We start from the raw sequence: 26,836 nt of genomic DNA, 5'->3' as shown, positions 1-26,836 counted from the left end.
TTAGGGTTTTTTGCTGACCGCTCAGTCCCCTTTTGTATCGTTCTGCTTTCTAGTTTACAGCGGGCCTCAATTTGCTGAACCTATATATATCATCTCTATGTGTGTGCCTTCCTCTCATTTCACCGTCAATACATGTGGGGGGCAACTATATCTTTTGGGGTTCATTCCTCTGGAGGCAAGTGAGGTCTTTATTTTCTCTGCAGTGCTAGTTAGCTCTTAGGCTGGTGCGTGGCGTCTAGAACCAACGTAGGCACGCTCCCTGGCTATCTCTAGTTGCGTTTGTCAGGCGTAGGGCAGCGGTCAGCCCAGGTTCCATCACCCTAGAGCTCGTCCGTTATTTATTTGTACTTTGCTTGTCCTGTGCTATCCCTAGCCATTGGGATTCATGACAGCCAACCTAGTGAAGACTTACAGAAAACGTGTGACCTCTGTCATTGCCAACAAAGGATATATAACAAAATATTGAGATGAACTTTTGTTAATGACCAAATACTTATTTTCCACCATAATTTGCAAAATAAATCTTCCCAAATCGGACGAGGTGATTTTCTGGATTTGTTTTCTCATTGTGACTCTCATAGTTGTGGTCACCTATGTCGTCAATTACTGGCTGCTCATCTTTATAAGGGGGAGAACTTGCACAATTGGGGGCTGAATAAACACTTTTTTCCCCACTGTATATGATTAATATATCCAAAATTAAAGAAATCTCCAAACTACACATCCAGACTGCTGTTATAGGGGGGCTCCAGACTACACATCCAGACTGCTGTTATATGGGAGCTCCAGACTACACATCCAGACTGCTGTTATAGGGGGCTGCAGACTACACATCCAGACTGCTGTTATAGGGGGGCTCCAGACTACACATCCAGACTGCTGTTATAGGGGGCACCAGACTACACATCCAGACTGCTGTTATAGGGGGGCTCCAGACTACACATCCAGACTGCTGTTATAGGGGGGATCCAGACTACACATCCAGACTGCTGTTATAGGGGGCTCCAGACTACACATCCAGACTGCTGTTATAGGGGGCTCCAGACTACACATCCAGACTGCTGTTATAGGGGGGCTCCAGACTGCACATCCAGACTGCTGTTATAGGGGGCTCCAGACTACATATCCAGACTGCTGTTATAGGGGGGCTCCAGGCAACACATCCAGACTGCTGTTATAGGGGGGCTCCAGACTGCACATCCAGACTGCTGTTATAGGGGGCTCCAGACTATATATCCAGACTGCTGTTATAGGGGGGCTCCAGACTACACATCCAGACTGCTGTTATAGGGGGCTCCAGACTACACATCCAGACTGCTGTTATAAGGGGCTCCAGACTGCACATCCAGACTGCTGTTATAGGGGGGCTCCAGACTACACATCCAGACTGCTGTTATAGGGGGGCTCCAGACTACACATCCAGACTGCTGTTATAGGGAGGCTCCAGACTACACATCCAGACTGCTGTTATAGGGGGCTCCAGACGACACATCTAGACTGCTGTTATAGGGGGGCTCCAGACTACACATCCAGACTGCTGTTATAGGGGGCTCCAGACTACACATCCAGACTGCTGTTATAGGGGGCTCCAGACTACACATCCAGACTGCTGTTATAGGGGGCTCCAGACTGCACATCCAGACTGCTGTTATAGGGGGCTCCAGACTGCACATCCAGACTGCTGTTATAGGGGGGCTCCAGACTTCACATCCAGACTGCTGTTATAGGGGGCTCCAGACTACACATCCAGACTGCTGTTATAGGGGGGCTCCAGACTACTCATCCAGACTGCTGTTATAGGGGGCTCCAGACTACACATCCAGGCTTCTGTTATAGGGGGCTCCAGACTACACATCCAGACTGCTGTTATAGGGGGCTCCAGACTACACATCCAGGCTTCTGTTATAGGGGGCTCCAGACTACACATCCAGACTGCTGTTATAGGGGGCTCCAGACTACACATCCAGACTGCTGTTATAGGGGGCTCCAGACTTCACATCCAGACTGCTGTTATAGGGGGCTCCAGACTTCACATCCAGACTGCTCTTATAGGGGGGCTCCAGACTACACATCCAGACTGCTGTTATAGGGGGCTCCAGACTACACATCCAGGCTTCTGTTATAGGGGGCTCCAGACTACACATCCAGACTGCTGTTATAGGGGGGCTCCAGACTACACATCCTGTAATAATTATAGGGGATAACTCAGGAGACTCGTTGCGTGGAACAAGACAACTACAGGACACAGTTTTATAAGTGGTAAAGTCTATATTATCACACGGTGATTCAAACAGGTGCAGAGAGAAACTCAAGTCCACAACACTTGGTGTAAATATTAAACGCAGCTTAGCAGTCTATAGGAAATTTCAGAGGAAAATGCAATCACGCAGAAAGCCTATGAAACACAATTATTCTTGAGGATACTTGACACAAATAAGTTCTTGTTTTAGACCAAACACAGATAGATATGCTTATAAGGCAGTTCAAATAATATCTTAGCACAACCAGGGAGGCCTGGGTAATAGTCTCAGGTTCTTGCAGAGCAGAAACAGCTTACATGTCCAGCAAATGCAGATGGAAGTAAATATGAGCAGCAGATGAAGGAGGATTACTGGAAACTGGTGTATGCAGCAGGAACTCAGAGCAAAGTACCAGGATAACCCCACAGGTTCACAGGAACAGGTATATAGCCAGGGAGTAATCAGAAGTCAGGAGCTGGATGCAAGGCAGAACACTCCAGCACAGACTGAAGGCTGGGGTGGAGTTTTATAGCACGAAGACACAGTGCACATGAGTCCAAAGACGCCATCTTGGAAAAGGGCAGTAATGCACAAAAGGTAATAAAAATGTTCAGAGTCCTGACACATCCAGACTGCTGTTATGGGGCTCCAGTCTACACATCCAGACTGCTGTTATAGGGGGGCTCCAGACTACATATCCAGACTGCTGTTATAGGGGTCTCCAGACTACACATCCAGACTGCTGTTATAGGGGGGCTCCAGACTACACATCCAGACTGCTGTTATAGGGGTCTCCAGACTACACATCCAGACTGCTGTTATAGGGGGGTCTCCAGACTACACATCCAGACTGCTGTTATAGGGGGGCTCCAGACTACACATCCAGACTGCTGTTATAGGGGTCTCCAGACTACACATCCAGACTGCTGTTAAAGGGGGGCTCCAGACTACATATCCAGACTGCTGTTATAGGGGGCTCCAGACTACACATCCAGACTGCTGTTATAGGGGGGTCCAGAAAACACATCCAGACTGCTGTTATAGGGGGGCTCCAAACTACACATCCAGACTGCTGTTATAGGGGGCTCCAGACTACACATCCAGACTGCTGTTATAGAGGGCTCCAGACTACACATCCAGACTGCTGTTTTAGGGGGATCCAGACTACACATCCAGACTGCTGTTATAGGGGGGCTCCAGACTGCATATCCAGACTGCTGTTATAGGGGGGCTCCAGACTACACATCCAGACTGCTGTTATAGGGGGCTCCAGACTACACATCCAGACTGCTGTTATAGAGGGCTCCAGACTACACATCCAGACTGCTGTTATAGGGGGGCTCCAGACTACACATCCAGACTGCTGTTATAAGGGGCTCCAGACTACACATCCAGACTGCTGTTATAGGGGGCTCCAGACTACACATCCAGACTGCTGTTATAGAGGGCTCCAGACTACACATCCAGACTGCTGTTATAGGGAGGCTCCAGACTACACATCCAGACTGCTGTTATAGAGGGCTCCAGACTACACATCCAGACTGCTGTTATAGAGGGCTCCAGACTACACATCCAGACTGCTGTTATAGGGGGGCTCAAGACTACACATCCAGACTGCTGTTATAAGGGGCTACAGACTACACATCCAGACTGCTGTTATAGGGGGGCTCCAGACTACACATCCAGACTGCTGTTATAGAGGGCTCCAGACTACACATCCAGACTGCTGTTATAGGGGGGCTCCAGACTACACATCCAGACTGCTGTTATAGGGGGCTCCAGACTACACATCCAGACTGCTGTTATAGGGGGGCTCCAGACTGCTGTTATAGGGGGCTCCAGACTACACATCCAGGCTGCTGTTATAGGGGGCTCCAGACTACACATCCAGACTGCTGTTATAGGGGGGCTCCAGACTGCTGTTATAGGGGGCTCCAGACTACACATCCAGACTGCTGTTATTAGGGGCTCCAGACTACACAGCCAGACTGCTGTTATAGGGGGCTGCAGACTACACATCCAGACTGCTGTTATAGGGGGGCTCCAGACTACACCTCCAGACTGCTGTTATAGGGGGGCTCTAGACTACACATCCAGACTGCTGTTATAGGGGGCTCCAGACTTTACATCCAGACTGTTGTTATAGGGGGCTCCAGACTACACATCCAGACTGCTGTTATAGGGGGCTCCAGACTACACACCCAGACTGCTGTTATAGGGGGCTCAAGACTGCACATCCAGACTGTTGTTATAGGGGGGCTCCAGACTACACATCCACACTGTTGTTATAGGGGGCTCCAGACTACACATCCAGACTGCTGTTATAGGGGGCTCCAGACTATACATCCAGACTGCTGTTATAGGGGGCTCCAGACTACGCATCCAGACTGCTGTAATAGGGGGCTCCAGACTACACATCCAGACTGCTGTTATAGGGGGCTCCAGACTACACATCCACACTGTTGTTATAGGGGGCTCCAGACTACACATCCAGACTGCTGTTATAGGGGGCTCCAGACTACAGATCCAGACTGCTGTTATAGGGAGGCTCCAGACTACACATCCAGACTGCTGTTATAGGAGGCTCCAGACTACACATCCAGACTGCTGTTATAGGGGGGCTCCAGACTACACATCCAGACTGCTGTTATAGGGGGGCTCCAGACAACACATCCAGATTGCTGTTATAAGGGGCTCCAGACTACACATCCAGACTGCTGTTATAGGGGGCTCCAGACTACACATCCAGACTGCTGTTATAGGGGGGCTCCAGACTACACATCCAGACTGCTGTTATAGGGGGGCTCCAGACTACACATCCAGACTGCTGTTATAGGGGGCTCCAGACTACACATCCAGGCTGCTGTTATAGGGGGCTCCAGACTACACATCCAGACTGCTGTTATAGGGAGGCTCCAGACTACACATCCAGGCTGCTGTTATAGGGGGCTCCAGAACACACACCCAGACTGCTGTTATAGGGGGCTCCAGACTACACATCCAGACTGCTGTTATAGGGGGCTCCAGACTACACATCCCGACTGCTGTTATAGGGGGCTCCAGACTACACATCCAGACTGCTGTTATAGGGGGCTCCAGACTACACATCCAGACTGCTGTTATAGGGGGCTCCAGACTACACATCCACACTGTTGTTATAGGGGGCTCCAGACTACACATCCAGACTGCTGTTATAGGGGGCTCCAGACTATACATCTAGACTGCTGTTATAGGGGGCTCCAGACTACGCATCCAGACTGCTGTTATAGGGGGCTCCAGACTACACATCCAGACTGCTGTTATAGGGGGCTCCAGACTACACATCCAGACTGCTGTTATAGGGGGCTCCAGACTACGCATCCAGACTGCTGTTATAGGGGGCTCCAGACTACACATCCAGACTGCTGTTATAGGGGGCTCCAGACTACACATCCAGACTGCTGTTATAGGGGGCTCCAGACTACAGATCCAGACTGCTGTTATAGGGGGCTCCAGACAACACATCCAGACTGCTGTTATAGGGGGCTGCAGACTACACACCCAGACTGCTGTTATAAGGGGCTCCAGACAACACATCCAGACTGCTGTTATAAGGGGCTCCAGACTACACATCCAGGCTGCTGTTATAGGGGGCTCAAGACTACACATCCAGACTGCTGTTATAGGGGGGCTCCAGACTCCACACCCAGACTGCTGTTATAGAGGGCTCCAGACTACACATCCAGACTGCTATTATAGGGGGCTCCAGACTACACATCCACACTGTTGTTATAGGGGGCTCCAGACTTCACATCCAGACTGCTGTTATAGGGGGCTCCAGACTATACATCCAGACTGCTGTTATAGGGGGCTCCAGACTGCACATCCAGACTGCTGTTATAGGGGGCTCAAGACTGCACATCCAGACTGCTGTTATAGGGGGGCTCCAGACTATACATCCAGACTGCTGTTATAGGGGGCTCCAGACTGCACATCCAGACTGCTGTTATAGGGGGGCTCCAGACTATACATCCAGACTTCTGTTATATTGGGCTCCAGACTGCACATCCAGACTGCTGTTATAGGGGGCTCCAGACTGCACATCCAGACTGCTGTTATAGGCGGGCTCCAGACTGCACATCCAGACTGCTGTTATAGGGAGGCTCCTGACTACACATCCAGACTGCTGTTATAAGGGGCTCCAGACTACACAGCCAGACTGCTGTTATAGGGGGCTGCAGACTACACATCCAGACTGCTGTTATAGGGGGGCTCCAGACTACACCTCCAGACTGCTGTTATAGGGGGGCTCTAGACTACACATCCAGACTGCTGTTATAGGGGGCTCCAGACTTTACATCCAGACTGTTGTTATAGGGGGCTCCAGACTACACATCCAGACTGCTGTTATAGGGGGCTCCAGACTACACACCCAGACTGCTGTTATAGGGGGCTCAAGACTGCACATCCAGACTGTTGTTATAGGGGGGCTCCAGACTACACATCCAGACTGCTGTTATAGGGGGCTCCAGACTACACATCCAGACTTCTGTTATAGGGGGGCTCCAGACTACACATCCAGACTGCTGTTATAGAGGGCTCCAGACTACACATCCAGACTGCTGTTATAGGGGGGCTCCAGGCTACACATCCAGACTGCTGTTATAAGGGGCTCCAGACTACACATCCAGACTGCTGTTATAGGGGGCTCCAGACCACACATCCAGACTGCTGTTATAGGGGGCTCCAGATTACACATCCAGACTGCTGTTATAGGGGGGCTCCAGACTACACATCCAGACTGCTGTTATAAGGGGCTCCAGACTACACAACCCAGACTGCTGTTATAGGGGGCTCCAGACTACACATCCAGACTGCTGTTAGAGGGGGCTCCAGACTACACATCCAGACTGCTGTTATAAGGGGAACCAGACTACACATCCAGACTGCTGTTATGGGGGACTCCAGACTACACACCCAGACTGCTGTTATAGGGGGCTCCAGACTACACATCCAGACTGCTGTTATAGGGGGCTCCAGACTGCTGTTATAGGGGGCTCCAGACTACACATCCAGACTGCTGTGATAAGGGGCTCCAGACTACACACCCAGACTGCTGTTATAGGGGGCTCCAGACTACACATCCAGACTGCTGTTATAGGGGGGCTCCAGACTGCTGTTATAGGGGGCTCCAGACTACACATCCAAGCTGCTGTTATAGGGGGCTCCAGAATACACACCCAGACTGCTGTTATAGGGGGCTCCAGACTACACATCAAGACTGCTGTTATAGAGGGTCTCAAGACTACACATCCAGACTGCTGTTATAGGGGGCTCCAGACTACACTTCCAGACTGCTGTTATAGGGGGCTCCAGACTACACATCCAGACTGCTGTTATAGGGGGCTCCAGACTCCACATCCAGACTGCTGTTATAAGGGGTTCCAGACTACACATCCAGACTGCTGTTATAAGGGGCTCCAGACTACACAGCCAGACTGCTGCTATAGGGGGGCTCCAGACTACACATCCAGACTGCTGTTATAGGGGGCTCCAGACTACACATCCAGACTGCTGTTATAAGGGGCTCCAGACTACACACCCAGACTGCTGTTATAGGGGGCTCCAGAATACACATCCAGGCTCCTCTTATAGGGGGGCTCCAGACTACACATCCAGACTGCTGTTATAAGGGGCTCCAGACTACACACCCAGACTGCTGTTATAGGGGGGCTCCAGACTACACATCCAGACTGCTGTTATAGGGGGCTCCAGACTACACATCCAGACTGCTGTTATAGGGGGGCTCCAGACTACACATCCAGACTGCTGTTATAAGGGGCTCCAGACTGCACATCCAGACCGCTGTTATAGGGGGGCTCCAGACTACACATCCAGACTGCTGTTATAGGGGGCTCCAGACTGCACATCCAGACTGCTGTTATAGGGGGCTCCAGACTACACATCCACACTGCTGTTATAGGGGGATCCAGACTACACATCCAGACTGCTGTTATAGGGGGGCTCCAGACTACACATCCACACTGCTGTTATAGGGGGGCTCCAGACTACACATTCAGACTGCTGTTATAGGGGGCTCCAGACTACACATCCAGACTGCTGTTATAGGGGGCTCCAGACTACACATCCAGACTGCTGTTATAGGGGGCTCCAGACTACACATCCAGACTGCTGTTATAGGGGGCTCCAGACTACACATCCAGACTGCTGTTATAGGGGGCTCCAGACTACACATCCAGACTGCTGTTATAGGGGGCTCCAGACTACAGATCCAGTCTGCTGTTATAGGGGGCTCCAGACAACACATCCAGACTGCTGTTATAGGGGGATGCAGACTACACACCCAGACTGCTGTTATAAGGGGCTCCAGACAACACATCCAGACTGCTGTTATAAGGGGCTCCAGACTACACATCCAGGCTGCTGTTATAGGGGGCTCAAGACTACACATCCAGACTGCTGTTATAGGGGGGCTCCAGACTCCACACCCAGACTGCTGTTATAGAGGGCTCCAGACTACACATCCAGACTGCTATTATAGGGGGCTCCAGACTACACATCCACACTGTTGTTATAGGGGGCTCCAGACTTCACATCCAGACTGCTGTTATAGGGGGCTCCAGACTATACATCCAGACTGCTGTTATAGGGGGCTCCAGACTGCACATCCAGACTGCTGTTATAGGGGGCTCAAGACTGCACATCCAGACTGCTGTTATAGGGGGGCTCCAGACTATACATCCAGACTGCTGTTATAGGGGGCTCCAGACTGCACATCCAGACTGCTGTTATAGGGGGGCTCCAGACTATACATCCAGACTTCTGTTATATTGGGCTCCAGACTGCACATCCAGACTGCTGTTATAGGGGGCTCCAGACTGCACATCCAGACTGCTGTTATAGGCGGGCTCCAGACTGCACATCCAGACTGCTGTTATAGGGAGGCTCCTGACTACACATCCAGACTGCTGTTATAAGGGGCTCCAGACTACACAGCCAGACTGCTGTTATAGGGGGCTGCAGACTACACATCCAGACTGCTGTTATAGGGGGGCTCCAGACTACACCTCCAGACTGCTGTTATAGGGGGGCTCCAGACTACACATCCAGACTGCTGTTATAAGGGGCTCCAGACTGCACATCCAGACCGCTGTTATAGGGGGGCTCCAGACTACACATCCAGACTGCTGTTATAGGGGGCTCCAGACTGCACATCCAGACTGCTGTTATAGGGGGCTCCAGACTACACATCCACACTGCTGTTATAGGGGGATCCAGACTACACATCCAGACTGCTGTTATAGGGGGGCTCCAGACTACACATCCACACTGCTGTTATAGGGGGGCTCCAGACTACACATTCAGACTGCTGTTATAGGGGGGCTCCAGACTCCACACCCAGACTGCTGTTATAGGGGGCTCCAGACTGCGCATCCAGACTGCTGTTATAGGGGGCTCCAGACTACACATCCAGACTGCTGTTATAGGGGGCTCCAGACTACACATCCAGACTGCTGTTATAGGGGGCTCCAGACTACACATCCAGACTGCTGTTGTAGGGGGCTCCAGACTACACATCCAGACTGCTGTTATAGGGGGCTCCAGACTACACATGCAGACTGCTGTTATAGGGGGCTACAGACTACAGATCCAGACTGCTGTTATAGGGGGCTCCAGACAACACATCCAGACTGCTGTTATAGGGGGCTGCAGACTACACACCCAGACTGCTGTTATAAGGGGCTCCAGACAACACATCCAGACTGCTGTTATAAGGGGCTCCAGACTACACATCCAGGCTGCTGTTATAGGGGGCTCAAGACTACACATCCAGACTGCTGTTATAGGGGGGCTCCAGACTCCACACCCAGACTGCTGTTATAGAGGGCTCCAGACTACACATCCAGACTGCTATTATAGGGGGCTCCAGACTACACATCCACACTGTTGTTATAGGGGGCTCCAGACTTCACATCCAGACTGCTGTTATAGGGGGCTCCAGACTATACATCCAGACTGCTGTTATAGGGGGCTCCAGACTGCACATCCAGACTGCTGTTATAGGGGGCTTAAGACTGCACATCCAGACTGCTGTTATAGGGGGGCTCCAGACTATACATCCAGACTACTGTTATAGGGGGCTCCAGACTGCACATCCAGACTGCTGTTATAGGGGGGCTCCAGACTATACATCCAGACTTCTGTTATATTGGGCTCCAGACTGCACATCCAGACTGCTGTTATAGGGGGCTCCAGACTGCACATCCAGACTGCTGTTATAGGCGGGCTCCAGACTGCACATCCAGACTGCTGTTATAGGGAGGCTCCTGACTACACATCCAGACTGCTGTTATAAGGGGCTCCAGACTACACAGCCAGACTGCTGTTATAGGGGGCTGCAGACTACACATCCAGACTGCTGTTATAGGGGGGCTCCAGACTACACCTCCAGACTGCTGTTATAGGGGGGCTCTAGACTACACATCCAGACTGCTGTTATAGGGGGCTCCAGACTTTACATCCAGACTGTTGTTATAGGGGGCTCCAGACTACACATCCAGACTGCTGTTATAGGGGGCTCCAGACTACACACCCAGACTGCTGTTATAGGGGGCTCAAGACTGCACATCCAGACTGTTGTTATAGGGGGGCTCCAGACTACACATCCAGACTGCTGTTATAGGGGGCTCCAGACTACACATCCAGACTTCTGTTATAGGGGGGCTCCAGACTACACATCCAGACTGCTGTTATAGAGGGCTCCAGACTACACATCCAGACTGCTGTTATAGGGGGGCTCCAGGCTACACATCCAGACTGCTGTTATAAGGGGCTCCAGACTACACATCCAGACTGCTGTTATAGGGGGCTCCAGACCACACATCCAGACTGCTGTTATAGGGGGCTCCAGACTACACATCCAGACTGCTGTTATAGGGGGGCTCCAGACTACACATCCAGACTGCTGTTATAAGGGGCTCCAGACTACACAACCCAGACTGCTGTTATAGGGGGGCTCCAGACTACACATCCAGACTGCTGTTAGAGGGGGCTCCAGACTACACATCCAGACTGCTGTTATAAGGGGAACCAGACTACACATCCAGACTGCTGTTATGGGGGACTCCAGACTACACACCCAGACTGCTGTTACAGGGGGCTCCAGACTACACATCCAGACTGCTGTTATAGGGGGCTCCAGACTGCTGTTATAGGGGGCTCCAGACTACACATCCAGACTGCTGTTATAGGGGGCTCCAGACTACACATCCAGACTGCTGTTATAGGGGGGCTCCAGACTGCTGTTATAGGGGGCTCCAGACTACACATCCAAGCTGCTGTTATAGGGGGCTCCAGAATACACACCCAGACTGCTGTTATAGGGGGCTCCAGACTACACATCAAGACTGCTGTTATAGAGGGTCTCAAGACTACACATCCAGACTGCTGTTATAGGGGGCTCCAGACTACACTTCCAGACTGCTGTTATAGGGGGCTCCAGACTACACATCCAGACTGCTGTTATAGGGGGCTCCAGACTCCACATCCAGACTGCTGTTATAAGGGGTTCCAGACTACACATCCAGACTGCTGTTATAAGGGGCTCCAGACTACACAGCCAGACTGCTGCTATAGGGGGGCTCCAGACTACACACCCAGACTGCTGTTATAGGGGGCTCCAGACTATACATCCAGACTGCTGTTATAGGGGGCTCCAGACTACACATCCAGACTGCTGTTATAAGGGGCTCCAGATTACACACCCAGACTGCTGTTATAGGGGGCTCCAGACTACACATCCAGGCTCCTCTTATAGGGGGGCTCCAGACTACACATCCAGACTGCTTTTATAAGGGGCTCCAGACTACACACCCAGACTGCTGTTATAGGGGGGCTCCAGACTACACATCCAGACTGCTGTTATAGGGGGCTCCAGACTACACATCCAGACTGCTGTTATAGGGGGGCTCCAGACTACACATCCAGACTGCTGTTATAAGGGGCTCCAGACTGCACATCCAGACCGCTGTTATAGGGGGGCTCCAGACTACACATCCAGACTGCTGTTATAGGGGGCTCCAGACTGCACATCCAGACTGCTGTTATAGGGGGCTCCAGACTACACATCCACACTGCTGTTATAGGGGGATCCAGACTACACATCCAGACTGCTGTTATAGGGGGGCTCCAGACTACACATCCACACTGCTGTTATAGGGGGGCTCCAGACTACACATTCAGACTGCTGTTATAGGGGGGCTCCAGACTACACATCCATACTGCTGTTATAGGGGGGGCTCCAGACTGCACATCCAGACTGCTGTTATATGGGGCTCCAGACTATACATCCAGACTGCTGTTATAGGGGGCTCCAGACTTTACATCCAGACTGCTGTTATACGGGGCTCCAGACTACACACCCAGACTGCTGTTATAGGGGGGCTCCAGACTACACATCCAGACTGCTGTTATAGGGCGCTCCAGACTACACATCCAGACTGCTGTTATAGGGGGGCTCCAGACTACACATCCAGACTGCTGTTATAGGGGGCTCCAGACTACACATCCAGACTCCTCTTATAGGGGGGCTCCAGACTACACATCCAGACTGCTGTTATAAGGGGCTCCAGACTACACACCCAGACTGCTGTTATAGGGGGGCTCCAGACTACACATCCAGACTGCTGTTATAGGGGGCTCCAGACTACACATCCAGACTGCTGTTATAGGGGGGCTCCAGACTACACATCCAGACTGCTGTTATAAGGGGCTCCAGACTGCACATCCAGACAGCTGTTATAGGGGGGCTCCAGACTACACATCCAGACTGCTGTTATAGGGGGCTCCAGACTGCACATCCAGACTGCTGTTATAGGGGGCTCCAGACTACACATCCACACTGCTGTTATAGGGGGATCCAAACTACACATCCAGACTGCTGTTATAGGGGGGCTCCAGACTACACATCCACACTGCTGTTATAGGGGGGCTCCAGACTCCACACCTAGACTGCTGTTATAGGGGGGCTCCAGACTACACATCCAGACTGCTGTTATAGGGGGCTCCAGACTACACATCCAGACTGCTGTTATAGGGGGGCTCCAGACTACACATCCAGACTGCTGTTATAGGGGGCTCCAGACTGCACATCCAGACTGCTGTTATAGGGGGCTCCAGACTTTACATCCAGACTGCTGTTATACGGGGCTCCAGACTACACACCCAGACTGCTGTTATAGGGGGGCTCCAGACTACACATCCAGACTGCTGTTATAGGGGGCTCCAGACTACACATCCAGACTGCTGTTATAGGGGGCTCCAGACTTTACATCCAGACTGCTGTTATACGGGGCTCCAGACTACACATCCAGACTGCTGTTATAGGGGGCTCCAGACTGCACATCCAGACCGCTGTTATAGGGGGGCTCCAGACTACACATCCAGACTGCTGTTATAGGGGGCTCCAGATTACACACCCAGACTGCTGTTATAGGGGGCTCCAGACTACACATCCAGGCTCCTCTTATAGGGGGGCTCCAGACTACACATCCAGACTGCTGTTATAAGGGGCTCCAGACTACACACCCAGACTGCTGTTATAGGGGGGCTCCAGACTACACATCCAGACTGCTGTGATAGGGGGCTCCAGACTACACATCCAGACTGCTGTTATAGGGGGGCTCCAGACTACACATCCAGACTGCTGTTATAAGGGGCTCCAGACTGCACATCCAGACCGCTGTTATAGGGGGGCTCCAGACTACACATCCAGACTGCTGTTATAGGGGGCTCCAGACTGCACATCCAGACTGCTGTTATAGGGGGCTCCAGACTACACATCCACACTGCTGTTATAGGGGCATCCAGACTACACATCCAGACTGCTGTTATAGGGGGGCTCCAGACTACACATCCACACTGCTGTTATAGGGGGGCTCCAGACTACACATTCAGACTGCTGTTATAGGGGGGCTCCAGACTCCACACCCAGACTGCTGTTATAGAGGGCTCCAGACTACACATCCATACTGCTGTTATAGGGGGGGCTCCAGACTGCACATCCAGACTGCTGTTATATGGGGCTCCAGACTATACATCCAGACTGCTGTTATAGGGGGCTCCAGACTTTACATCCAGACTGCTGTTATACGGGGCTCCAGACTACACACCCAGACTGCTGTTATAGAGGGCTCCAGACTACACATCCAGACTGCTATTATAGGGGGCTCCAGACTACACATCCACACTGTTGTTATAGGGGGCTCCAGACTTCACATCCAGACTGCTGTTATAGGGGGCTCCAGACTATACATCCAGACTGCTGTTATAGGGGGCTCCAGACTGCACATCCAGACTGCTGTTATAGGGGGCTCAAGACTGCACATCCAGACTGCTGTTATAGGGGGGCTCCAGACTATACATCCAGACTGCTGTTATAGGGGGCTCCAGACTGCACATCCAGACTGCTGTTATAGGGGGGCTCCAGACTATACATCCAGACTTCTGTTATATTGGGCTCCAGACTGCACATCCAGACTGCTGTTATAGGGGGCTCCAGACTGCACATCCAGACTGCTGTTATAGGCGGGCTCCAGACTGCACATCCAGACTGCTGTTATAGGGAGGCTCCTGACTACACATCCAGACTGCTGTTATAAGGGGCTCCAGACTACACAGCCAGACTGCTGTTATAGGGGGCTGCAGACTACACATCCAGACTGCTGTTATAGGGGGGCTCCAGACTACACCTCCAGACTGCTGTTATAGGGGGGCTCTAGACTACACATCCAGACTGCTGTTATAGGGGGCTCCAGACTTTACATCCAGACTGTTGTTATAGGGGGCTCCAGACTACACATCCAGACTGCTGTTATAGGGGGCTCCAGACTACACACCCAGACTGCTGTTATAGGGGGCTCAAGACTGCACATCCAGACTGTTGTTATAGGGGGGCTCCAGACTACACATCCAGACTGCTGTTATAGGGGGCTCCAGACTACACATCCAGACTTCTGTTATAGGGGGGCTCCAGACTACACATCCAGACTGCTGTTATAGAGGGCTCCAGACTACACATCCAGACTGCTGTTATAGGGGGGCTCCAGGCTACACATCCAGACTGCTGTTATAAGGGGCTCCAGACTACACATCCAGACTGCTGTTATAGGGGGCTCCAGACCACACATCCAGACTGCTGTTATAGGGGGCTCCAGACTACACATCCAGACTGCTGTTATAGGGGGGCTCCAGACTACACATCCAGACTGCTGTTATAAGGGGCTCCAGACTACACAACCCAGACTGCTGTTATAGGGGGGCTCCAGACTACACATCCAGACTGCTGTTAGAGTGGGCTCCAGACTACACATCCAGACTGCTGTTATAAGGGGAACCAGACTACACATCCAGACTGCTGTTATGGGGGACTCCAGACTACACACCCAGACTGCTGTTACAGGGGGCTCCAGACTACACATCCAGACTGCTGTTATAGGGGGCTCCAGACTGCTGTTATAGGGGGCTCCAGACTACACATCCAGACTGCTGTTATAGGGGGCTCCAGACTACACATCCAGACTGCTGTTATAGGGGGGCTCCAGACTGCTGTTATAGGGGGCTCCAGACTACACATCCAAGCTGCTGTTATAGGGGGCTCCAGAATACACACCCAGACTGCTGTTATAGGGGGCTCCAGACTACACATCAAGACTGCTGTTATAGAGGGTCTCAAGACTACACATCCAGACTGCTGTTATAGGGGGCTCCAGACTACACTTCCAGACTGCTGTTATAGGGGGCTCCAGACTACACATCCAGACTGCTGTTATAGGGGGCTCCAGACTCCACATCCAGACTGCTGTTATAAGGGGTTCCAGACTACACATCCAGACTGCTGTTATAAGGGGCTCCAGACTACACAGCCAGACTGCTGCTATAGGGGGGCTCCAGACTACACACCCAGACTGCTGTTATAGGGGGCTCCAGACTATACATCCAGACTGCTGTTATAGGGGGCTCCAGACTACACATCCAGACTGCTGTTATAAGGGGCTCCAGATTACACACCCAGACTGCTGTTATAGGGGGCTCCAGACAACACATCCAGACTGCTGTTATAGGGGGCTGCAGACTACACATCCATACTGCTGTTATAGGGGGGGCTCCAGACTGCACATCCAGACTGCTGTTATATGGGGCTCCAGACTATACATCCAGACTGCTGTTATAGGGGGCTCCAGACTTTACATCCAGACTGCTGTTATACGGGGCTCCAGACTACACACCCAGACTGCTGTTATAGAGGGCTCCAGACTACACATCCAGACTGCTATTATAGGGGGCTCCAGACTACACATCCACACTGTTGTTATAGGGGGCTCCAGACTTCACATCCAGACTGCTGTTATAGGGGGCTCCAGACTATACATCCAGACTGCTGTTATAGGGGGCTCCAGACTGCACATCCAGACTGCTGTTATAGGGGGCTCAAGACTGCACATCCAGACTGCTGTTATAGGGGGGCTCCAGACTATACATCCAGACTGCTGTTATAGGGGGCTCCAGACTGCACATCCAGACTGCTGTTATAGGGGGGCTCCAGACTATACATCCAGACTTCTGTTATATTGGGCTCCAGACTGCACATCCAGACTGCTGTTATAGGGGGCTCCAGACTGCACATCCAGACTGCTGTTATAGGCGGGCTCCAGACTGCACATCCAGACTGCTGTTATAGGGAGGCTCCTGACTACACATCCAGACTGCTGTTATAAGGGGCTCCAGACTACACAGCCAGACTGCTGTTATAGGGGGCTGCAGACTACACATCCAGACTGCTGTTATAGGGGGGCTCCAGACTACACCTCCAGACTGCTGTTATAGGGGGGCTCTAGACTACACATCCAGACTGCTGTTATAGGGGGCTCCAGACTTTACATCCAGACTGTTGTTATAGGGGGCTCCAGACTACACATCCAGACTGCTGTTATAGGGGGCTCCAGACTACACACCCAGACTGCTGTTATAGGGGGCTCAAGACTGCACATCCAGACTGTTGTTATAGGGGGGCTCCAGACTACACATCCAGACTGCTGTTATAGGGGGCTCCAGACTACACATCCAGACTTCTGTTATAGGGGGGCTCCAGACTACACATCCAGACTGCTGTTATAGAGGGCTCCAGACTACACATCCAGACTGCTGTTATAGGGGGGCTCCAGGCTACACATCCAGACTGCTGTTATAAGGGGCTCCAGACTACACATCCAGACTGCTGTTATAGGGGGCTCCAGACCACACATCCAGACTGCTGTTATAGGGGGCTCCAGACTACACATCCAGACTGCTGTTATAGGGGGGCTCCAGACTACACATCCAGACTGCTGTTATAAGGGGCTCCAGACTACACAACCCAGACTGCTGTTATAGGGGGGCTCCAGACTACACATCCAGACTGCTGTTAGAGTGGGCTCCAGACTACACATCCAGACTGCTGTTATAAGGGGAACCAGACTACACATCCAGACTGCTGTTATGGGGGACTCCAGACTACACACCCAGACTGCTGTTACAGGGGGCTCCAGACTACACATCCAGACTGCTGTTATAGGGGGCTCCAGACTGCTGTTATAGGGGGCTCCAGACTACACATCCAGACTGCTGTTATAGGGGGCTCCAGACTACACATCCAGACTGCTGTTATAGGGGGGCTCCAGACTGCTGTTATAGGGGGCTCCAGACTACACATCCAAGCTGCTGTTATAGGGGGCTCCAGAATACACACCCAGACTGCTGTTATAGGGGGCTCCAGACTACACATCAAGACTGCTGTTATAGAGGGTCTCAAGACTACACATCCAGACTGCTGTTATAGGGGGCTCCAGACTACACTTCCAGACTGCTGTTATAGGGGGCTCCAGACTACACATCCAGACTGCTGTTATAGGGGGCTCCAGACTCCACATCCAGACTGCTGTTATAAGGGGTTCCAGACTACACATCCAGACTGCTGTTATAAGGGGCTCCAGACTACACAGCCAGACTGCTGCTATAGGGGGGCTCCAGACTACACACCCAGACTGCTGTTATAGGGGGCTCCAGACTATACATCCAGACTGCTGTTATAGGGGGCTCCAGACTACACATCCAGACTGCTGTTATAAGGGGCTCCAGATTACACACCCAGACTGCTGTTATAGGGGGCTCCAGACTACACATCCAGGCTCCTCTTATAGGGGGGCTCCAGACTACACATCCAGACTGCTTTTATAAGGGGCTCCAGACTACACACCCAGACTGCTGTTATAGGGGGGCTCCAGACTACACATCCAGACTGCTGTTATAGGGGGCTCCAGACTACACATCCAGACTGCTGTTATAGGGGGGCTCCAGACTACACATCCAGACTGCTGTTATAAGGGGCTCCAGACTGCACATCCAGACCGCTGTTATAGGGGGGCTCCAGACTACACATCCAGACTGCTGTTATAGGGGGCTCCAGACTGCACATCCAGACTGCTGTTATAGGGGGCTCCAGACTACACATCCACACTGCTGTTATAGGGGGATCCAGACTACACATCCAGACTGCTGTTATAGGGGGGCTCCAGACTACACATCCACACTGCTGTTATAGGGGGCTCCAGACTATACATCCAGACTGCTGTTATAGGGGGCTCCAGACTGCACATCCAGACTGCTGTTATAGGGGGCTCAAGACTGCACATCCAGACTGCTGTTATAGGGGGGCTCCAGACTATACATCCAGACTGCTGTTATAGGGGGCTCCAGACTGCACATCCAGACTGCTGTTATAGGGGGGCTCCAGACTATACATCCAGACTTCTGTTATATTGGGCTCCAGACTGCACATCCAGACTGCTGTTATAGGGGGCTCCAGACTGCACATCCAGACTGCTGTTATAGGCGGGCTCCAGACTGCACATCCAGACTGCTGTTATAGGGAGGCTCCTGACTACACATCCAGACTGCTGTTATAAGGGGCTCCAGACTACACAGCCAGACTGCTGTTATAGGGGGCTGCAGACTACACATCCAGACTGCTGTTATAGGGGGGCTCCAGACTACACCTCCAGACTGCTGTTATAGGGGGGCTCTAGACTACACATCCAGACTGCTGTTATAGGGGGCTCCAGACTTTACATCCAGACTGTTGTTATAGGGGGCTCCAGACTACACATCCAGACTGCTGTTATAGGGGGCTCCAGACTACACACCCAGACTGCTGTTATAGGGGGCTCAAGACTGCACATCCAGACTGTTGTTATAGGGGGGCTCCAGACTACACATCCAGACTGCTGTTATAGGGGGCTCCAGACTACACATCCAGACTTCTGTTATAGGGGGGCTCCAGACTACACATCCAGACTGCTGTTATAGAGGGCTCCAGACTACACATCCAGACTGCTGTTATAGGGGGGCTCCAGGCTACACATCCAGACTGCTGTTATAAGGGGCTCCAGACTACACATCCAGACTGCTGTTATAGGGGGCTCCAGACCACACATCCAGACTGCTGTTATAGGGGGCTCCAGACTACACATCCAGACTGCTGTTATAGGGGGGCTCCAGACTACACATCCAGACTGCTGTTATAAGGGGCTCCAGACTACACAACCCAGACTGCTGTTATAGGGGGGCTCCAGACTACACATCCAGACTGCTGTTAGAGTGGGCTCCAGACTACACATCCAGACTGCTGTTATAAGGGGAACCAGACTACACATCCAGACTGCTGTTATGGGGGACTCCAGACTACACACCCAGACTGCTGTTACAGGGGGCTCCAGACTACACATCCAGACTGCTGTTATAGGGGGCTCCAGACTGCTGTTATAGGGGGCTCCAGACTACACATCCAGACTGCTGTTATAGGGGGCTCCAGACTACACATCCAGACTGCTGTTATAGGGGGGCTCCAGACTGCTGTTATAGGGGGCTCCAGACTACACATCCAAGCTGCTGTTATAGGGGGCTCCAGAATACACACCCAGACTGCTGTTATAGGGGGCTCCAGACTACACATCAAGACTGCTGTTATAGAGGGTCTCAAGACTACACATCCAGACTGCTGTTATAGGGGGCTCCAGACTACACTTCCAGACTGCTGTTATAGGGGGCTCCAGACTACACATCCAGACTGCTGTTATAGGGGGCTCCAGACTCCACATCCAGACTGCTGTTATAAGGGGTTCCAGACTACACATCCAGACTGCTGTTATAAGGGGCTCCAGACTACACAGCCAGACTGCTGCTATAGGGGGGCTCCAGACTACACACCCAGACTGCTGTTATAGGGGGCTCCAGACTATACATCCAGACTGCTGTTATAGGGGGCTCCAGACTAAACATCCAGACTGCTGTTATAAGGGGCTCCAGATTACACACCCAGACTGCTGTTATAGGGGGCTCCAGACAACACATCCAGACTGCTGTTATAGGGGGCTGCAGACTACACATCCATACTGCTGTTATAGGGGGGGCTCCAGACTGCACATCCAGACTGCTGTTATATGGGGCTCCAGACTATACATCCAGACTGCTGTTATAGGGGGCTCCAGACTTTACATCCAGACTGCTGTTATACGGGGCTCCAGACTACACACCCAGACTGCTGTTATAGAGGGCTCCAGACTACACATCCAGACTGCTATTATAGGGGGCTCCAGACTACACATCCACACTGTTGTTATAGGGGGCTCCAGACTTCACATCCAGACTGCTGTTATAGGGGGCTCCAGACTATACATCCAGACTGCTGTTATAGGGGGCTCCAGACTGCACATCCAGACTGCTGTTATAGGGGGCTCAAGACTGCACATCCAGACTGCTGTTATAGGGGGGCTCCAGACTATACATCCAGACTGCTGTTATAGGGGGCTCCAGACTGCACATCCAGACTGCTGTTATAGGGGGGCTCCAGACTATACATCCAGACTTCTGTTATATTGGGCTCCAGACTGCACATCCAGACTGCTGTTATAGGGGGCTCCAGACTGCACATCCAGACTGCTGTTATAGGCGGGCTCCAGACTGCACATCCAGACTGCTGTTATAGGGAGGCTCCTGACTACACATCCAGACTGCTGTTATAAGGGGCTCCAGACTACACAGCCAGACTGCTGTTATAGGGGGCTGCAGACTACACATCCAGACTGCTGTTATAGGGGGGCTCCAGACTACACCTCCAGACTGCTGTTATAGGGGGGCTCTAGACTACACATCCAGACTGCTGTTATAGGGGGCTCCAGACTTTACATCCAGACTGTTGTTATAGGGGGCTCCAGACTACACATCCAGACTGCTGTTATAGGGGGCTCCAGACTACACACCCAGACTGCTGTTATAGGGGGCTCAAGACTGCACATCCAGACTGTTGTTATAGGGGGGCTCCAGACTACACATCCAGACTGTTGTTATAGGGGGCTCCAGACTACACATCCAGACTTCTGTTATAGGGGGGCTCCAGACTACACATCCAGACTGCTGTTATAGAGGGCTCCAGACTACACATCCAGACTGCTGTTATAGGGGGGCTCCAGGCTACACATCCAGACTGCTGTTATAAGGGGCTCCAGACTACACATCCAGACTGCTGTTATAGGGGGCTCCAGACCACACATCCAGACTGCTGTTATAGGGGGCTCCAGACTACACATCCAGACTGCTGTTATAGGGGGGCTCCAGACTACACATCCAGACTGCTGTTATAAGGGGCTCCAGACTACACAACCCAGACTGCTGTTATAGGGGGGCTCCAGACTACACATCCAGACTGCTGTTAGAGTGGGCTCCAGACTACACATCCAGACTGCTGTTATAAGGGGAACCAGACTACACATCCAGACTGCTGTTATGGGGGACTCCAGACTACACACCCAGACTGCTGTTACAGGGGGCTCCAGACTACACATCCAGACTGCTGTTATAGGGGGCTCCAGACTGCTGTTATAGGGGGCTCCAGACTACACATCCAGACTGCTGTTATAGGGGGCTCCAGACTACACATCCAGACTGCTGTTATAGGGGGGCTCCAGACTGCTGTTATAGGGGGCTCCAGACTACACATCCAAGCTGCTGTTATAGGGGGCTCCAGAATACACACCCAGACTGCTGTTATAGGGGGCTCCAGACTACACATCAAGACTGCTGTTATAGAGGGTCTCAAGACTACACATCCAGACTGCTGTTATAGGGGGCTCCAGACTACACTTCCAGACTGCTGTTATAGGGGGCTCCAGACTACACATCCAGACTGCTGTTATAGGGGGCTCCAGACTCCACATCCAGACTGCTGTTATAAGGGGTTCCAGACTACACATCCAGACTGCTGTTATAAGGGGCTCCAGACTACACAGCCAGACTGCTGCTATAGGGGGGCTCCAGACTACACACCCAGACTGCTGTTATAGGGGGCTCCAGACTATACATCCAGACTGCTGTTATAGGGGGCTCCAGACTACACATCCAGACTGCTGTTATAAGGGGCTCCAGATTACACACCCAGACTGCTGTTATAGGGGGCTCCAGACTACACATCCAGGCTCCTCTTATAGGGGGGCTCCAGACTACACATCCAGACTGCTTTTATAAGGGGCTCCAGACTACACACCCAGACTGCTGTTATAGGGGGGCTCCAGACTACACATCCAGACTGCTGTTATAGGGGGCTCCAGACTACACATCCAGACTGCTGTTATAGGGGGGCTCCAGACTACACATCCAGACTGCTGTTATAAGGGGCTCCAGACTGCACATCCAGACCGCTGTTATAGGGGGGCTCCAGACTACACATCCAGACTGCTGTTATAGGGGGCTCCAGACTGCACATCCAGACTGCTGTTATAGGGGGCTCCAGACTACACATCCACACTGCTGTTATAGGGGGATCCAGACTACACATCCAGACTGCTGTTATAGGGGGGCTCCAGACTACACATCCACACTGCTGTTATAGGGGGGCTCCAGACTACACATTCAGACTGCTGTTATAGGGGGGCTCCAGACTACACATCCATACTGCTGTTATAGGGGGGGCTCCAGACTGCACATCCAGACTGCTGTTATATGGGGCTCCAGACTATACATCCAGACTGCTGTTATAGGGGGCTCCAGACTTTACATCCAGACTGCTGTTATACGGGGCTCCAGACTACACACCCAGACTGCTGTTATAGGGGGGCTCCAGACTACACATCCAGACTGCTGTTATAGGGCGCTCCAGACTACACATCCAGACTGCTGTTATAGGGGGGCTCCAGACTACACATCCAGACTGCTGTTATAGGGGGCTCCAGACTACACATCCAGACTCCTCTTATAGGGGGGCTCCAGACTACACATCCAGACTGCTGTTATAAGGGGCTCCAGACTACACACCCAGACTGCTGTTATAGGGGGGCTCCAGACTACACATCCAGACTGCTGTTATAGGGGGCTCCAGACTACACATCCAGACTGCTGTTATAGGGGGGCTCCAGACTACACATCCAGACTGCTGTTATAAGGGGCTCCAGACTGCACATCCAGACAGCTGTTATAGGGGGGCTCCAGACTACACATCCAGACTGCTGTTATAGGGGGCTCCAGACTGCACATCCAGACTGCTGTTATAGGGGGCTCCAGACTACACATCCACACTGCTGTTATAGGGGGATCCAAACTACACATCCAGACTGCTGTTATAGGGGGGCTCCAGACTACACATCCACACTGCTGTTATAGGGGGGCTCCAGACTCCACACCTAGACTGCTGTTATAGGGGGGCTCCAGACTACACATCCAGACTGCTGTTATAGGGGGCTCCAGACTACACATCCAGACTGCTGTTATAGGGGGGCTCCAGACTACACATCCAGACTGCTGTTATAGGGGGCTCCAGACTGCACATCCAGACTGCTGTTATAGGGGGCTCCAGACTTTACATCCAGACTGCTGTTATACGGGGCTCCAGACTACACACCCAGACTGCTGTTATAGGGGGGCTCCAGACTACACATCCAGACTGCTGTTATAGGGGGCTCCAGACTACACATCCAGACTGCTGTTATAGGGGGCTCCAGACTTTACATCCAGACTGCTGTTATACGGGGCTCCAGACTACACATCCAGACTGCTGTTATAGGGGGCTCCAGACTGCACATCCAGACCGCTGTTATAGGGGGGCTCCAGACTACACATCCAGACTGCTGTTATAGGGGGCTCCAGATTACACACCCAGACTGCTGTTATAGGGGGCTCCAGACTACACATCCAGGCTCCTCTTATAGGGGGGCTCCAGACTACACATCCAGACTGCTGTTATAAGGGGCTCCAGACTACACACCCAGACTGCTGTTATAGGGGGGCTCCAGACTACACATCCAGACTGCTGTGATAGGGGGCTCCAGACTACACATCCAGACTGCTGTTATAGGGGGGCTCCAGACTACACATCCAGACTGCTGTTATAAGGGGCTCCAGACTGCACATCCAGACCGCTGTTATAGGGGGGCTCCAGACTACACATCCAGACTGCTGTTATAGGGGGCTCCAGACTGCACATCCAGACTGCTGTTATAGGGGGCTCCAGACTACACATCCACACTGCTGTTATAGGGGCATCCAGACTACACATCCAGACTGCTGTTATAGGGGGGCTCCAGACTACACATCCACACTGCTGTTATAGGGGGGCTCCAGACTACACATTCAGACTGCTGTTATAGGGGGGCTCCAGACTCCACACCCAGACTGCTGTTATAGAGGGCTCCAGACTACACATCCATACTGCTGTTATAGGGGGGGCTCCAGACTGCACATCCAGACTGCTGTTATATGGGGCTCCAGACTATACATCCAGACTGCTGTTATAGGGGGCTCCAGACTTTACATCCAGACTGCTGTTATACGGGGCTCCAGACTACACACCCAGACTGCTGTTATAGGGGGGCTCCAGACTACACATCCAGACTGCTGTTATAGGGCGCTCCAGACTACACATCCAGACTGCTGTTATAGGGGGGCTCCAGACTACACATCCAGACTGCTGTTATAGGGGGCTCCAGACTACACATCCAGACTCCTCTTATAGGGGGGCTCCAGACTACACATCCAGACTGCTGTTATAAGGGGCTCCAGACTACACACCCAGACTGCTGTTATAGGGGGGCTCCAGACTACACATCCAGACTGCTGTTATAGGGGGCTCCAGAATACACATCCAGACTGCTGTTATAGGGGGCTCCAGACTACACATCCAGACTGCTGTTATAAGGGGCTCCAGACTGCACATCCAGACCGCTGTTATAGGGGGGCTCCAGACTACACATCCAGACTGCTGTTATAGGGGGCTCCAGACTGCACATCCAGACTGCTGTTATAGGGGGCTCCAGACTACACATCCACACTGCTGTTATAGGGGGATCCAGACTACACATCCAGACTGCTGTTATAGGGGGGCTCCAGACTACACATCCACACTGCTGTTATAGGGGGGCTCCAGACTCCACACCTAGACTGCTGTTATAGGGGGGCTCCAGACTACACATCCAGACTGCTGTTATAGGGGGCTCCAGACTACACATCCAGACTGCTGTTATAGGGGGGCTCCAGACTACACATCCAGACTGCTGTTATAGGGGGCTCCAGACTGCACATCCAGACTGCTGTTATAGGGGGCTCCAGACTTTACATCCAGACTGCTGTTATAGGCGGGATCTAGACTACACATCCAGACTGCTGTTATAGGGGGGCTCCAGACTACACACCCAGACTGCTGTTATAGGGGGGCTCCAGACTACACATCCAGACTGCTGTTATAGGGGGCTCCAGACTGCACATCCAGACTGCTGTTATAGGGGGCTCCAGACTGCACATCCAGACTGCTGTTATACGGGGCTCCAGACTACACACCCAGACTGCTGTTATAGGGGGGCTCCAGACTACACATCCAGACTGCTGTTTTAGGGGGGCTCCAGACTACACATCCAGACTGCTGTTATAAGGGGCTCCAGACTGCACATCCAGACCGCTGTTATAGGGGGGCTCCAGACTACACATCCAGACTGCTGTTATAGGGGGCTCCAGACTGCACATCCAGACTGCTGTTATAGGGGGCTCCAGATTACACATCCACACTGCTGTTATAGGGGGATCCAGACTACACATCCAGACTGCTGTTATAGGGGGGCTCCAGACTACACATCCACACTGCTGTTATAGGGGGGCTCCAGACTCCACACCCAGACTGCTGTTATAGAGGGCTCCAGACTACACATCCATACTGCTGTTATAGGGGGGGCTCCAGACTGCACATCCAGACTGCTGTTATAGGGGGGCTCCAGACTATACATTCAGACTGCTGTTATAGGGGGGCTCCAGACTCCACACCCAGACTGCTGTTATAGAGGGCTCCAGACTACACATCCATACTGCTGTTATAGGGGGGGCTCCAGACTGCACATCCAGACTGCTGTTATATGGGGCTCCAGACTATACATCCAGACTGCTGTTATAGGAGGCCCCAGACTACACATCCAGGCTGCTGTTATAGGGGGGCTCCAGACTATACATTCAGACTGCTGTTATAGGGGGGC

The 26,836-nt window shown here is 52.3% G+C and overlaps 1 protein-coding gene across 1 annotated transcript in view; it reads right to left on the bottom strand.

Moving 5' to 3' along the window:
• The window catches only part of GAP43 (growth associated protein 43), a 183,021-nt gene that overhangs the window by 125,815 nt on the left and 30,370 nt on the right, over window positions 1-26,836 (bottom strand). The gene's annotated exons all lie outside the window — the stretch shown is intronic.

This window comes from Ranitomeya variabilis, chromosome 3 (assembly GCF_051348905.1).
Source record: "Ranitomeya variabilis isolate aRanVar5 chromosome 3, aRanVar5.hap1, whole genome shotgun sequence".
NCBI lineage: Eukaryota > Metazoa > Chordata > Amphibia > Anura > Dendrobatidae > Ranitomeya > Ranitomeya variabilis.
The sequence above is the reverse complement of the archived record's forward strand: the minus strand, read 5'-3'. Positions and strand labels throughout refer to the sequence as shown.